Here is a 16,682-nt window from a genome sequence, read left to right as displayed (position 1 = left end):
CTGGGCTTATACATGTTGAGTTAGGCAACACAAGCTAAATAACTGCATAGCCTCACTCAGCGCTCAGAAGGCCTTCAATGGCCGTGTTTTCCCATGCAACACCCATGGAGTTTGATGGTACCCCAGATTTCCAGGAGTATGTAAACCTGATGAGGCACCAAATATTTACATCTCCCAAAGTGAGGCATAACCAGGAGCGGTATCTTCATTTCTCATGGTTATTTCCTCTTCCTTTGTGTGCTGTATTTTGCGGAGCGAGTGCAGAGGAAAAGGACGGGAACGTCCCTGTGTTCTAAGTGTAACCTTGGGAGTACCATTTACTCCAACCTGTGTTCCAAGTTTAGCCTTGGGCGTGTCATTACAACAGATTACTGGGAGTGTAGGGAACGCCAATCAGAACTTCATATTTGTCCTTTGGGGTCTCAGATATTCCTAAATGCTGTCTTGGTTATTCTGCTCACATGCCGTGCTTCAGAAGAAGCTTGTAAGTGTAAATCACTGATGTTATAGCATTGTCAATGTATCTAGAGGCCTGTTAGTAAACTGATGGTAACTGCATCCTCTTGTCATTTCCAGAGTACTGCGTCTTATCCAAACCAGAGGTTATGTTGCCGTTCACATCTACCTTGCAAACACAGAAGGCCTCAAGAGTGATGAGCCCTTTTACACAGTATAACCCAGCTGGAGGGAAGATCAAGTAATGCAAGTGTCCCTTTTTCTAATTTTATCCTAAACCTCCTTCCCCCAGGGACTGTACGGGATCTAAAGAGGTTTTGTTCCTTGATGCCTTGCAGAGCTGAGAGGGATAGGAGGACCAGCATGGGCTCCAGTATCATCTCCTTGTTTGGGACCAGGTGAGTGCATGGCAGTCATGAAGTGCAGGACACACTGAGTCATCGCACACTCTTTGGAATATAGTCACTTTGGACTGTGGCAGGGGGTCTGTAGCTGAACACACTGTAGCAGCACACCCAATCTCTTCATGTAGACACTGTTACTGCTGGCTTTCTGTTATGTATGTGTTGCACAGGCACACATATTTGGCACATGGTGTTATCATGCCCACATGTTTCTGAAAACATGATGTTGGTCTGGGGGGGGTGTGTCACACAGCAACAGACCTTAGGAGTAGGCCAGTGAGCCATTAGCATCACTGAAGTAAAGCATAGTTGAATAGACAATGCAACGTGATATTCAATAAACATGATGCTGGCATACACACATGATCTCCGTCTTACTCCTGCCAACATTAATAGCAGGACGTCTACTCTGAGGGCTTGCGTTTATGTGTGCCTCCTGGTCCAAGGAAACTGCATCCCCTGACACAGGCATATGTAATGGGACACACACAGCTTATATTTCACCTTTGGGTGGACACACTATTTGTGAGCCACTCTACTATGCACTTGTTCACTCAGGTCAGAGATACCTAACTCTTGCCATACAAAGGAAATTTAATTTAAATGTCCCTCCATCCAAACATGTGCAATGAGGTTGTGTGTATGCACATACAGTTTTGTCTGCCTTTTGATCTAAGTGTAATCCTATTCTTGACATCTCAGTATTCAATTGTTCAGACATTTGCATATTACCTACCAAATGTCATACAGCTCTGTCTATTTACTGACTGTACAATGTATTCTGCTCATATTTTAATTATGCAATCCTTTGTTCCTCATTGCATTGATGTGCAGTGCAAGAGAAATGTGTTCTTTATCTACTGTAGCATGGTGTAGTATGTGTGACAGTGTAGCCAGCAAAATGTTGATGTGCTGTTTTTTGTGGAAATCCACACATGCATATATGCATTCATTACAAGTGACAGCTTTTACATGTTTGCATGACACTAGGACTTTGTCCATGGCAACTGTCACTCATTATCTCTGATGGTATCTGTACCTACATTAGTTCCAGCAAGATGCTGTCATTCTGCATGCTCACACATTTGTGAGACATATTACATTGTGAGGTTATTTTCTGGTAAGACAGTTGGTGGGTTGTTTTTCACACTTCACTAAGTGCCATCTATTGTACACTTTGCTGCTGCACAACACAGCAAGCCTGCTAGGTGTGCAGCTCTGCACTGCTCAAGTGCAAGGGGAGAGTAATCATCAATTTTGAATTTGTAATGTTGCATGGCTGGCCTGTCCCTTAAATGCAGTACACTGCTTCACATAACATTTCTGTATATGTGCAATTGATAGATGTGAGGCATGGCCCCATGTTGTTCAACAGGTCTGATGACATGATTGTTACATTGTGAGGCCTACTTAAAGTAGGCGGGATGCTGGTGAATTCATGTTTCCTGGGACTGTGACATAAACACAAAGAAAAATAATGGATTAAAACATTTTTTTGCATGTTGAACCTTCCAATTATGTATGGACATGTTCAATCACATGTGCATGTGCTTCAGGAGAAGAATGTTGCACAGTGTGGGTGTGTCGCCCATTCCTAGCCACGGTATTCTGGATCTCACCTCCAACCTCATCCTCGTCCTCCATTGGGTCCTACTCATGATGCTCCCAGTTCTACAGGACATTTGTCCGGACACAGATATTGTAAAGAATGGCACAGACAAGTATCATCTTGCAGACCAGAGGGGGCGAACAGAGCAACCTCCCTCTTGACATGTCCAACCACCTGAGCCGGGACTTGAACGCACCAAAGGTCCTCCCACCAATGTTGTATGATCATTGCATTATTGTAGTTTTTGTCTGGCTCAGTCTGTGATGTGGTTTTGGGGTCATGACCCATGGCTGGAGACCATGGGCCAGATGTATCAAGAGTTCGGTTTGCACATCGCAAATAGCGAATTTTAAGAAATCGCTATTTTCGACATGCAAAATGGGATGTATCAAAATTGCGAGTCGGAAATAGCGATTTCTTAAATTTTGATAACGCAATTTGCAAGGTCCAAATACCGAATCACATAATAAATAGCAAATTGGTATCTGAAAATCGCAAATTGCGAAAACAGCAAACCGGAACAGCCTGATGACATCACAACCAGGAAGTGAGTCAGCCCATGCTGTTTCCAGGAGCCACAGGATCAGGCAGGGAGACACAGCCCAGCACTAGGGGGCCAGCTAAGTGAGCCTGCCAGGATCAAACTGCACCATGGCCAATGATGGGAAGGAGAAGGACAAGGGAGACAGAAAGCGCAAGATAAATTCAGTGAGCAGGAACTGGAGGTGCTCACTGAAGAGGTTGTCAGGAACCATGACAGACTGTTTGGAAAGAACTCACTGCAGGTGCCAGAAAGTGAGAAAAGGAAACTCTGGTTGGAAGTCCAGACACAAATATGCGCAGCGCTCTGTGGAGGAGATTCGCAAGAGGTGGTATGACCTATGTTCCCGTGCCAAAGAAAGGGTAGCCAGCAGGCTACAGGAGGCAAGGAGCACCGGAGGAGGACCACCCAACCACCCACCATCTACACCACTGGAGGACATGATGGAGTCCACACTGCTCCCTGAAGCTGTCAGTGAGGTCACTGACTGACACCTCGGGCACACCCAGCACCAGCAAAGGTAAGGCCAGTAATGATGTGTATCCCCATATGTGCATGTACAAATGCCCCTTAGAAAATAGCTATCAGTGCAATGCAATGTGATAAGTAGTCCAAGCCGCATCTTACATACAACGCACCAATGCCTTATGGGATTGTTAGTCCACAACCATAACCTGTAAATACCACATAGATAGCAAGTAGGTGTACAGCCACACAGAGGAACAACACACACAACTCACAGTGCTACAATGTAAGTGTACATTTATAAAAATTGTGCAACATTTTGTGGTATATTCATAAATGACATGCTGCACATTGTCATTGCAGATGTCTCAGGCCCTGCCGCAGCAGAATGTGGATATGTGGGGGATGTTGAAACACAGCCACAGTCCAACTCGAACACCAGTGAGTCATTGAGTATTGTACCAACTAGGCGCAGGGCAAGTGTGTTACCTCTCCCAGAGTTGAACTTGGACTCAGACAAAATGCCGGATGATGTCCACACACCACCCCCAGAAGCTACATCCACAGGAAGACAGCAGTCCCTGCCCAAGCATCTTTCAACTTCCCTCAGGAGGCGTCACAAAGCAGGCAGACACTGCACAGATGAAGTAGAGGGCCCATCAATCTTTGGCGGCCTTGAAGTGTCCATGCTGAAAGTGCAGAGCCTGCAATGCAAACACATGAGGTTAATGCACAGACAGTTGGTGTCAATTGTTCATAACATGGGCGCAATGCACAGGCAGTTGGAGTCTCATAATGACAATATGGGAGTACTGCACAAGCAGTTGGAGTCTCTGCATGAGGGACAGCAAAAAGCTGCAGAAAACACTAAGGAGTTGACAACTGCCATAAAGGAACTCTGCACTGAGATGAAGTATGAGCGTGTCAACCATCGCAGGCACCATCACCAATTCATGGGAATGTTCAATGGTTTCTGCAGATCCGTCAATCGGCTCGCTTGATATCACGGCGTGCTGTGGCCACACAGGTGGAGACGGCACATTGCAGTCAGGACGTTGCACAGGGATTGGTGCATATAACCAACGTTCTGGATGCAATGCAGACAGCACACAGTGATACAACCAGCGAACTGGGTGTTGGGGATAGTGAGGAGTCCTCTAGCCTCAGCAGTCTTACTGTCCCTGTGATGGATCCTAGGCGTCGCAGTGCCAGACACAGTACTGCCTTTGACCCCGCTACAGGAGGTGCCAGCGAGGGCACTGCGCACTCAAGTGGACTGCGTGGACGTAAGAAGTGACATTGAGGGCTGTAGGGGACTACCTTCGCCTATAGCAATACAGTTATACTATGATGTTAATAGTGTGACACTGTTAATCACTCATGTCTGCCTCCACCACATTGCGGGTTGCCCTGTGTGCTGAATTGAACCTCCGCTCTGCAGGTGTTGCAGGGTACAGGTAGGGCGTCCTCATATAGGTGCGCACTGTGTAGGCACTGTCTCCTAGAAGGAATAGAGAGTAAAATGAGTACTTGTGCCACCTGACGCCACACTGACATCAATGCAACATTGTAAATAGGCTATTTACCTAATAGATAGCCTTCACCAAATTCCCCAGCTAGCAGTCTTGTGTGAATCCCGCTGTGGCGGAATATGTACGAACCATGTGTGCTCCCTGGGTACCTGGCGACGAGATTGGTAATGATGTTGGAGCCTGTATGTTCACTTAATGTTGGTTTTTACGGTTACGGTACACATACTCTGTGGCCGATGGTGGACAGATTGCAACATTTGTCCCATCAATGGCACCTAGGACATGTGGGAACTGTGCTATCTGATAGAATGTGATTTTAGTGTGCTGTATTTCCTGTGGGTGTGGGGGAATCTGATGTACTGGTGTATTCTGCTAAGCATGGCATTGAGAAATGCGTTGAAAATTCTAGAGAGGGCACTCTGTGATACCCCTCCAGCTGCTGCTATGACCCCTTGATAGCTCCCTGAGGCTAGTAGGTGCAGGGAGCATAATACCTGCACATGGGTGGGTATGCTATTGGTCCTGTGTGTTGTGCGCTGCAGCATGGGTTGTAGCTCAGCTATCAGGTCAAGTATCATGGTGAGCTCAACCTTTACTTCTCATAAATCTCCTCCTCTGTCTGGTCAAAAAGGGTTATGCGCACTCTGAAAATGCACACCTGGCTCCTCCTCCCTCTCCTCCAACCTGCTAATATCCTCATTCTCCTCGCCATCACGTAGAGTGCAGCAATTGTGGAAAAGTGGCTGAGTCATTCTGGGCCTCTTTTTATAGTTTGCACCTGGTTACCACCTGGTTTCAATTCGTGGTAAATTGTATGTGCAAAATGCCATTCTGCGAATAATCGCAATTTGCAAATTTTTGATGCATCGCATTGCGACGTGGTTTTGCGTGTCCCAATTTGCATTTCGCAAATAGCGACGTGATTTACAGAATCGCTATTTGCGAGTCGCAATTCTAGGGCACAATTTGCGATGTGCAAATAGTGATTTGGTATTTCATGTCGCTATTTGCGAAACACAGATTGCAACACGCAAAACCACGTCGCATTAGCTAAAAATCGAAATTTTTGCGAATCCTTATTTTCACGCTGCAAATGCCTTTCATACATCGCAAAAGGCATTTTTGCATTTGCAAATGGCCGATTTTTGCGATTCACACAGTTTGCGAATGCAAAAACGCTCGATACATCTGGCCCCATATCCTTGGTCAGCTGAAAGTGAAAAAGAAACAACAACTGTCAATGCTTGTGCTCTCTTTTGCAGCTATATTACTGTCCATGTGCGTCATGTGTATTGAAATAATCATACACAGTTCTTACAGTACTTCACAATGTGTGTTACTTATGCAGTTGGCCTTAGGTTTACACATCTCTTCAATTTCTCTCTGTAATAGCAAATGCTGAAAAGTGGCGTGATACATTGTACAGTGCTACATCCTGACTTATGGTGATCCAGTAGTTTTCTGTGATGGCTATTTGGAGATGTTCCTGACCACTCTATGTTATGAGCACTCCCTTTATCTGTGAAGTGACAGATTTGTGATCAGATATTGTGCTTGTTGGTCCTCCCAAGGTAGGTAGTCACTTTGCCAACAGGTATTACACTGACATATACATAGTTCCAAACCACAGATGTAGTTGTTGGCCTACATGACATTGCCACAGCCATCATAGTACACTTACTTGTAAATGTGATATAGGGGTATACATGTATTGCAGTTCACACATGTCACATGGATTGTTATGTGTTAGAAATGGAGTCTCTAGTTGGCAGGGGTTTACATCCTTGTCAAAGTAGGGACCACAGTCCTAGTCAGGGTAAGTCACACACAATCCAATTTATCCTGTGCCCATCCTCTGGTAACTTGGCACTGAGCAGTCAGGATTAACTTAGAAGGCAATGTGTAAAGTATTTGTGCAATAAATCATATACAGTAACACAGTGAAAACACCACAAAAATACACCACACAGGTTTAGAAAAATAGATAATATTTATCTGAATAAAATAAGGTAAAAACGACAAAGATCCAATAAGCACAAGTTGAAATATCACTTTCAAAAGGTTCAAAAGTCTTAATCCTTGAAAATAAACAGTTGTCTCTTTGTTATACACAGAACCTGGTATGCATCAAAAATAACAACGTGCAGAGACCGCATAGGAGGAGATGCGTGGAAAAATAAGGTGTGCATCAGATTTTTCAGCGCGACACAGACAATGCGTAGTTTCTTCCCATGTTGCAAGGGGCTTACGTCATTTTTCTGCGCACCGTCTTGGTTCCTCACTGCGATGCAGGGATATTTTGACGCCCAGGGACGATGCAAGGAAAAATCCTTGACGCGCTGGAAGTAGACACTGGCGCTGTGTCGATCCGGTAGGCGATAAATTTAATTTTCCATTGTAAGGCAGGTGCTGCGTCGCATTTCCACTCGGGAAGTCGGGCTGCGGCTTTCCAGTCGGCAGTAAGGCTATTTCTTGGTTGCAATGCAGGCTTTGTCTCAATTCTGGCAGGCGGTGCGTTGATTTTTTATGCAGAAGGAGTTTCCTGAAGAGATGAAGTCTTTTTGGCCCTGAGACTTCAGAAAACAGGAGGCAAGCTCAATCCAAGCCCTTGGAGAGCACTTTTGGGGACGGCAGAGTCCTTCTCAGCAAAGTCAGAGGCCAGCACACCAGCAGGGCAGCAGTCCTTCTGAGCAAAGCAGTCCAGATGAGTCCTTTGAGCAGCCAGGCAGTTCCTCTTGACAGGTTGCAGGTGTAGGTACTGAGTTGGTGGGGTCAGAGACTCAGTTTATATACCCCAAAATGCCTTTGAAGTGGGGGATTATTTTGAACAAATGGGTCAACCAAGTACCCCGGGACCTGGGTAAGTGAATAATATAACAACAAATGTTTAAGTTAAGTTAGAAAGAATCGAGAAAAAGTTAGTGGGAACCCAGTTACATGGGCACTTGATGAAAGAATATTTGCGATCCAGTGTGATTCAGGTGGGCTTACAAGTGAGGAACGAGCCAGCAATATTTATTGAGGATCCTAAATATAGGAAGAATTTCAGCTATGTAGCCAACCAGTGTTCATGAAACTGGATGGTCTTAGGTATCAATACTGCATTGGAACATATAACCAAATTGAAAAAAGAGATTGAGGAACTCACAAAGGAGATTCTAGATGACATTGCATTGACAAATGCTAAGGAGGCATTAGGAGCCCTGGAAAAAACCTCAGCAGAGTTTACATATATTATTCAACAGAAAAAGCTGGACAAGTTAGCCAAAGATCTGGCCAAGTATGATAACAAATTGACATATCCATATGTAGATGAGGACTATTATAAACAGGATGACACAGGCCAATATGTAAAAAAAGGACAAGGGGGTTACAAGAAATACGTCACTTTCTCAGACACATCAGTCTCGGATAGCTCAGACAGTGAATTACCTGGCCTAAGTACAGGAGGACACCAAGGAGGACTAGGAGGCCCAACGGGCCCTACTGTTTTTTTAGGAAGGAGCCAGGGAGAGGGGGGTCCACAGAGAGAGAGAGAGGTGGCGGAGGAGCAGAGGCAGGAACAGGGGCCGAGCCTATTATCAGGAGTCAAACCTTACTGTACCCATACCAGAGGATACCTCCTCTCTCATGACAATACAAACTAAAGCTACCTCTGAGCCCTCTGCTTCCACTAATACCAATATGGCCCCAATATTCAATCTATCAAGACACAGACTGACCCCTGATGAGATATCTGTTCTTAGCAAGGGACTTTCATTTGTCCCAACAGCATGTCCCAATTTTTTTGAAGTCAAACTTGAAATGCAAAGGTACTTTAGGAAGATAAGATTGAACCACTTCTTCATAGGAAACACCCAGGGTACCAATCTTGATTTGACTCGATTAAGATTACCTTCTACATTTACACCGCCTTCCCTTATGATGCCAAGCGAGGTCCTGTCCTTTGAAAAATGGTTCTGAAAGACATACACAGTTTAAGCAAACAAAGAAAATACATCAAATGCAGTCTCAACTATAACGAGAGCATGGCCATAAAAGATCTTAAAAACAATACAGAGATTGTAATGAAAGCAGCAGACAAAGGTGGGGGTATAGTTATTCAAGATATTTCTGACTACCGACAAGAGATCCTTAATCAATTAGAGGATGTAGGTTGTTATAAGAAACTGAAAGGAGATCCCACTGGTACCCTTAAAAAAGAGATAGCTGAACTTTTAAAGCAAGGGCTAGACCAGGGTTTTATCAGCAAGAATTCATATTTATTCCTTAACAGGGAACATACAAGGATGCCAGTAATATATACCTTACCCAAGGTACATAAGAGATTAGACAGCCCTCCAGGCTGCCCTAGTGTATCTGGATGTAGCTCCATTTTGGAACCATTATGCCAATATGTAGATTTTTTTCTAAAACTATTTGTGCCTAAAACCAGATCTTATATTAGAAACAGCATGCATTTCATAACAAACTTTGAAGGTATGACATTTAATGAATCAACTGACCTACTTATAACAATGGATATTCAGTCCCTATATACCAGTATCCCACAGACAGAAACACTATGAGTGGTAGAGGAAATATTGGGATCCTGTACGCAACCTGTACAAGTACCCACCTGGTTCATAGTAGAAATAATGGGAATTGCAATGACCAAAAACTACTTTTAATTTGAAAATGATTTTTATTTCCAAATCAAGGGAGTAGCAATGGGAGCAAGCTTTGCACCAGACCTAGCTAACCTCTATGTGGCTGACTTTGAAGCACTTCATATCTTTTCTTCAGATAATCCGTTTGGAGAACAGATAAGAAAATGGTCACATTACAGGGAGTGCAGAATTATTAGGCAAATGAGTATTTTGACCACATCATCCTCTTTATGCATGTTGTCTTACTCCAAGCTGTATAGGCTCGAAAGCCTACTACCAATTAAGCATATTAGGTGATGTGCATCTCTGTAATGAGAAGGGGTGTGGTCTAATGACATCAACACCCTATATCAGGTGTGCATAATTATTAGGCAACTTCCTTTCCTTTGGCAAAATGGGTCAAAAGAAGGACTTGACAGGCTCAGAAAAGTCAAAAATAGTGAGATATCTTGCAGAGGGATGCAGCACTCTTAAAATTGCAAAGCTTCTGAAGCGTGATCATCGAACAATCAAGCGTTTCATTCAAAATAGTCAACAGGGTCGCAAGAAGCGTGTGGAAAAACCAAGGCGCAAAATAACTGCCCATGAACTGAGAAAAGTCAAGCGTGCAGCTGCCACGATGCCACTTGCCACCAGTTTGGCCATATTTCAGAGCTGCAACATCACTGGAGTGCCCAAAAGCACAAGGTGTGCAATACTCAGAGACATGGCCAAGGTAAGAAAGGCTGAAAGACGACCACCACTGAACAAGACACACAAGCTGAAACGTCAAGACTGGGCCAAGAAATATCTCAAGACTGATTTTTCTAAGGTTTTATGGACTGATGAAATGAGAGTGAGTCTTGATGGGCCAGATGGATGGGCCCGTGGCTGGATTGGTAAAGGGCAGAGAGCTCCAGTCCGACTCAGACGCCAGCAAGGTGGAGTACTGGTTTGGGCTGGTATCATCAAAGATGAGCTTGTGGGGCCTTTTCGGGTTGAGGATGGAGTCAAGCTCAACTCCCAGTCCTACTGCCAGTTCCTGGAAGACACCTTCTTCAAGCAGTGGTACAGGAAGAAGTCTGCATCCTTCAAGAAAAACATGGTTTTCATGCAGGACAATGCTCCATCACACGCGTCCAAGTACTCCACAGCGTGGCTGGCAAGAAAGGGTATAAAAGAAGGAAATCTAATGACATGGCCTCCTTGTTCACCTGATCTGAACCCCATTGAGAACCTGTGGTCCATCATCAAATGTGAGATTTACAAGGAGGGAAAACAGTACACCTCTCTGAACAGTGTCTGGGAGGCTGTGGTTGCTGCTGCACGCAATGTTGATGGTGAACAGATCAAAACACTGACAGAATCCATGGATGGCAGGCTTTTGAGTGTCCTTGCAAAGAAAGGTGGCTATATTGGTCACTGATTTGTTTTTGTTTTGTTTTTGAATGTCAGAAATGTATATTTGTGAATGTTGAGATGTTATATTGGTTTCACTGGTAATAATAAATAATTGAAATGGGTATATATATTTTTTTGTTAAGTTGCCTAATAATTATGCACAGTAATAGTCACCTGCACACACAGATATCCCCCTAACATAGCTAAAACTAAAAACAAACTAAAAACTACTTCCAAAAATATTCAGCTTTGATATTAATGAGTTTTTTGGGTTCATTGAGAACATGGTTGTTGTTCAATAATAAAATTAATCCTCAAAAATACAACTTGCCTAATAATTCTGCACTCCCTGTATATAGATTACGTTTTTATTTTATTTGGAGGGGCACAGCCTCTGAACTACAGTCCTTCCATACATGGCTCAATATGAGATCCGCAGATATTAAATTTACAGTTGAATACAGCAAAACAAGTATCCCCTTTCTGGATTTGAGGGTGGGGACTGATGATTATAAGATTTATGTGTCCATTTACAGGAAACCCACAGAGAGAAACACCGTGTTACATTACAGCAGCAGCAATCACCCTAGAAGCTTAAAAGATAATCTACCATTTGGTCAGTTTTTACGCATTCATAGAAATTGTACCAAGAAGAGTGATTACTTTAGGGAATCAGAAATACTCATGAATTGGCTTGTAGAAAGAGGGTACCCCAAAAGACTGCTGAAAAGAGCTTTAAAAAGTGCCTGTTATAATCATAGGGAATTTTTATTGCACCCTAATCAAAGAAAAGAAGAGATGGACAGATTAGTTTGTGTGACCACTTTCAATCCTGTTAGCAATGAAATAAGAAAAATCATTGAACGACATTGGGATTTGTTAGAAGACCATCTAAACAATAAAGAACTGCCGCTATTTTCATTCAAGAGAGGGAGGAACTTGAGGGATTCCTTAGTGAGAGCTAAATTACCGGAACCACCTAAAACAACTCTAAATGCTTTGTGGGGTCTCCCGGCAGTGGTTGGACACTATAAATGTGTCTGGTTTGTAAGTTTAGTTTCAACACCAATGATTTCATTCATGATATCATTGTGAATAATGTAAATACGTTCACTAATTGTAATACGAAAGATGTTGTTTATGCTATATGGTGTCCATGCCAACTACTGTATGTAGGAAAAACCACACAAAAAGTGAAATGTAGAATTCTCCAACATAGAAGAAGGATCAAATGCGGGACCATTGGAGAACCTCTTGTGGAACATTACCAGAGCCTACAGCATAACAATGATGACATAAAGTGGCAAGTGATTGAGCATGTGAGGATGGGACCAAGAGGAGGAGACATTGACGTGCTTCTAACCAACAGAGAGCTGTATTGGATGGACAGGTACAACACAATTTCACGATGATTGAACACATTGGAGGATTGGAGACAAGCTTCTGCTATATAACAGGATCATGGACTTTATCACCTTGGCTTGTGAGAAGAGGTTTGACTGTATTTTGGTTATAAGTACCACTGCTTTTGACTTTATTAAGTATAACAGAAGGTATGAATTCATATAATATGAACATATATACACCTCTTTTGGAGGGTTCTATTATGGGAACTAGGAATACAATATTTCAATCAGTACCTCATTGCCAATTCAAGGGCTCTGTTTATTTAGCATCATTTGATAGCAAATACCCACATACACTGTGAACTAAGTATATTTCCACGTCTACCACATGATGGGACTTGTCATAAGAGTTTTTAAGCCAAACATGTCTTTAACAATGAACCTGGCCTTAGGGTAATTATTACCTGTCACAAACATATTATTAAGAACCATCACAGCTTGGATGAAATCACAGTCTGTAATTAATACAGACAAAACCTTAAGATGCATGAATGAAAATGGTTCAGTATAGAATCATAACCTGGATTTACATAGAGGGTTATGTTCTATCACTACATAATTTTAGTTTTGCCTCCACTGTCTTTTTGGCCAAAGTAATAGAATTATTTTTTGTTTTTCGTAGACTAGCAAAAGAATAGCCATTATAACACTAGACTTTCCTTATTTAATAGAGGAAAAATCTATTTTTTGGCCACTAGATGGCAGCAGAGGCTATCCTCGTGGACGTTTACGTAACTGGCTTCCTCATCTATAAATAGAACGAGATAGGCAGTAGGGTCTAATGGATTTACTGTGCTGCTGAACTACCAGCCAAGTAAGTAGATAGAATCAACAGGATTGATGCAATTTTTATCTGGCAGAGACTCATTTATCTGACTTCATTATAATTTGTTTACTTTCTTCCCAAAACTAGAGCATTTAACCTGATTAAATCAGGGCTGCAGATCCTTAACTTTAACATAGGACCACACCAACAAGTTTTCAAAAGGACTTTAAACACTTGGCTCATTTTCATGGAACGATCTAAGACCTTCCTGAAGCCATTAGGTCATTAGGTAACTATAAAGTAATTTTCAGGTTTATTTTCAAACCCTATACAGTAGTCTCGACCTTGAAGACAATTAATTTTATATATATATATATATATATATATATATATATATATATATATATATAATTTTTCTCTAGATGGCAAAGTAAAAAAGTGGTATTATTAACAACACACCAGGGCTACATTACATGGAAAGCGAATTGATATAGTTTTATTATTAACACGACTAGGATGTGTCTGATTACAATTAAATAGGGGTAAATACGTCTTCAAATTGGTTTATTTTCTAAATTAATTATGTAAATTTTGTTTTGATCTCTTAAGAGGTTGACTAACTATCACATAAAGAAGTAGTGACCTCATGTTAAATATGGATTTGATAATATAACCATACAATATATTGTACTGTTGAATTAATAGATGCTGACCAGATGGAGGGCAAAGTACTGATACATGCTTTCTGTAATTGTATTCTAGGTGCTTCCTATTTCAATATTCTGTCCGGATGATGACCCGCCTGAATTAATTTCTTTGATTGGGGTCGAAACGTCGACATTGTATTAGAAATTGTGGATTGACTTGAAAAACTCAGCAGGCTCACAGTAACTAAGGTTATAGGTACTTATTTGAGACCTGATGCTTTGAACCACAGTTTGGTTTTAGTTTTCATGTAAATAACACTGCAACACTTATACTAACACATAATTCACTCACACTGTGCCGTTATACAGGAGCACCTCAATTACTTTGCTTTAACTTGTTGAATTTAAGTTTCTAGTATATGTGATATATTACTCACAAACCTCATCGGTACAGAAAGTTATTTATGGTACAACCACTGCCATGGAGGTTAATTCATATCCTTCCCCCAGAGGGACCAAAACATTTTTTGTTATATTTTTTGTTATATTATTTGAAGTGGAGGAGACTTGAAAAAGTGGTTTTGAAATGCACAAGTTCCCCTTTCAGTACAGTCCTGTCTGTCAGGGTCCCAGTAGTGGGTTTGGCAGTCCGTTGCCTGAGGGCAGGCGACTAGCCTTTGAAGTGTGTCAGGCCCTCCACCCTTCCAGCCCAGGAAGACCCATTCAATTTGCAGATGAGTGCAGGTGTGACTGAGTGTCCTGTGTTTGTGGTTGTCTGGATGAAATGCACAAGGGATATGTCAACCAGCCCAGCCCTGACATTGATTGGATACAGGCTGTAAGGCACTGATGTTTTTTAAGTGCAGAGAAATGCTCACTTTCTAAAAGTGGCATTCTAAAATAGTAATATAAAATCCAACGTCACCAATAAGCATGATTTTCTATTACCATTCTGTCCATAATAAATATGACCTGGTTACCCCTTTCAGATTAGAGTCTACCACTCAAAAAGTATATGAGGGCAGTCCTAATGCTAGCCTATGAAAGGAAAAGGCCTCACAGTAGTGGAAAACGAATTTAGGTGTTTTTCACATTCAGGACAGATGAAACACATATGTACATGTCCTGCCTACCTAGCCCCATGGGTTACAGAGGGCCTACCTTAGGGGTGACGTATATAGAAAAAAGGGAGTTTAAGCCTTGGCAAGTACTTTTAAATGCCAAGTCAAAGTAGCAGTGAAACTGCACACACAGGCCTTGTAATGGCAGGCCTGGGACATGGTTAAGGCGCTCCTTATGTTGGTGGCACAATCAGTGCTGCAGGCCCACTAGTAGCTTTTAATTTACAGGCCCTGGGCACATGTAATGCACTTTACTAGGGACTTATAAGCTAATCAGATATGCCAATTGGGAGAGAACCAATGTTACCATGTTTAAGGGAGAGAGCATATTCACTTTAGCACTGGTTAGCAGTGGTAAAGTGTACAGAGTCCTAAAATCAGTAGAATAGTGTCAGAAAAGTGGATGGAGGCAGGCAGGCAAAAGTTGGGGGATGACCATTTTCAGGCTTAGGCTATCATTTTGTATGGGGTCTACACTGACATGGCATGCTACACATGGGCTTTACACATACTTCTTCCTGTGTTGCTCCTACAACTTTGGTCAACATACAAGTATACTGCCATGTGTCACACGTTTGTTAATTTCCAAAGTACTTTTTTTGAACACCATGGAGCTTGTTGACCTGTGACTGATACTAAGAGTTGCTACACCATTGAGGGGACACTCACCTCAGACATTTCTCTGGTGTTGCCTTTGTACTCATAATTGTCTGTCATGCCACATGATTTAATTGATGATTCATTTCCCAGTGCATGTTGATGTGGTTCCATCCATCCACACAGAGTGAATCGACACATTGATAGACACTGACGGTCAACTACTATTGGTATTGACAGATTAGTAGTACATGACAATGTGGCACATCATCATCTGCAGATTGCAGTGCATTAATCCCACTATGTGCACATGACACAGGGGCCCAGAGATTTGGGTAAGTGGCATTGTGCAGTGCTGCATGTCATCTGTCTGCTCTGCTTTGCGGCTTAGAGAAGGGACAGTATTTAGGCCATACAGCACATCCCTGTCCCTTCCCCCTACACTGGCACACAACTGGGCATATTTGAGAGGCTTGCCCCACTGTAGCATCACTTTTTTTGGTGCTCTGGCATCACAAGCCTGTCAACCATACCTATGAGGCCACGCAAAGCCTCTTTGCATGGCCCCATGTCATAGGTATGAATGGGCATATTTATACTTGTTTTGCGCTGAATTTGCATCATTGTTTTAATGCAAATTCGGTGCAAAACTAACTCCATAATTATCCTTTGGCGCTAGACCCATCTAGCGCCAAAGTTATGGAGTTAAAGTAATTGTTTGGACATGGAAACCTACCTTGCATCAATGAGATGCAAGGTAGGCGTTTCTGTGCAAAAAATGACTCTATGGCCTTAGTGCCCTATTTATCCCCCCATGCTAAAATCACGCACAGGGGTAGGAACGGTTAAATAATGGTGCAAAGCTTGCTTTGCACCATTATTTAACGCCTGGGTCAGGGCAGGCGTTAGGGGACCTGTGGGCCTATTTCCATGGAAGAACACCATGGAATAAGCCCACAGGTGCCCTCCCCAGTCCCCAGGGACACCCCCACCAGAGGGGCAGCAGAGCATGGGGGACCCCGTCCCAGATAAGTATAGGTAAGTACAGATAAGTATTTTATTTTATTTTTTAAAGTGCCATTGGGGGCCCTGAAATGTGCCCCCCTACA

The sequence above is a fragment of the Pleurodeles waltl genome, chromosome 7 (genome assembly GCF_031143425.1).
Source record: "Pleurodeles waltl isolate 20211129_DDA chromosome 7, aPleWal1.hap1.20221129, whole genome shotgun sequence".
Classification (NCBI taxonomy): Eukaryota; Metazoa; Chordata; class Amphibia; order Caudata; family Salamandridae; genus Pleurodeles; species Pleurodeles waltl.
Note: the sequence above shows the minus strand (reverse complement) of the source record.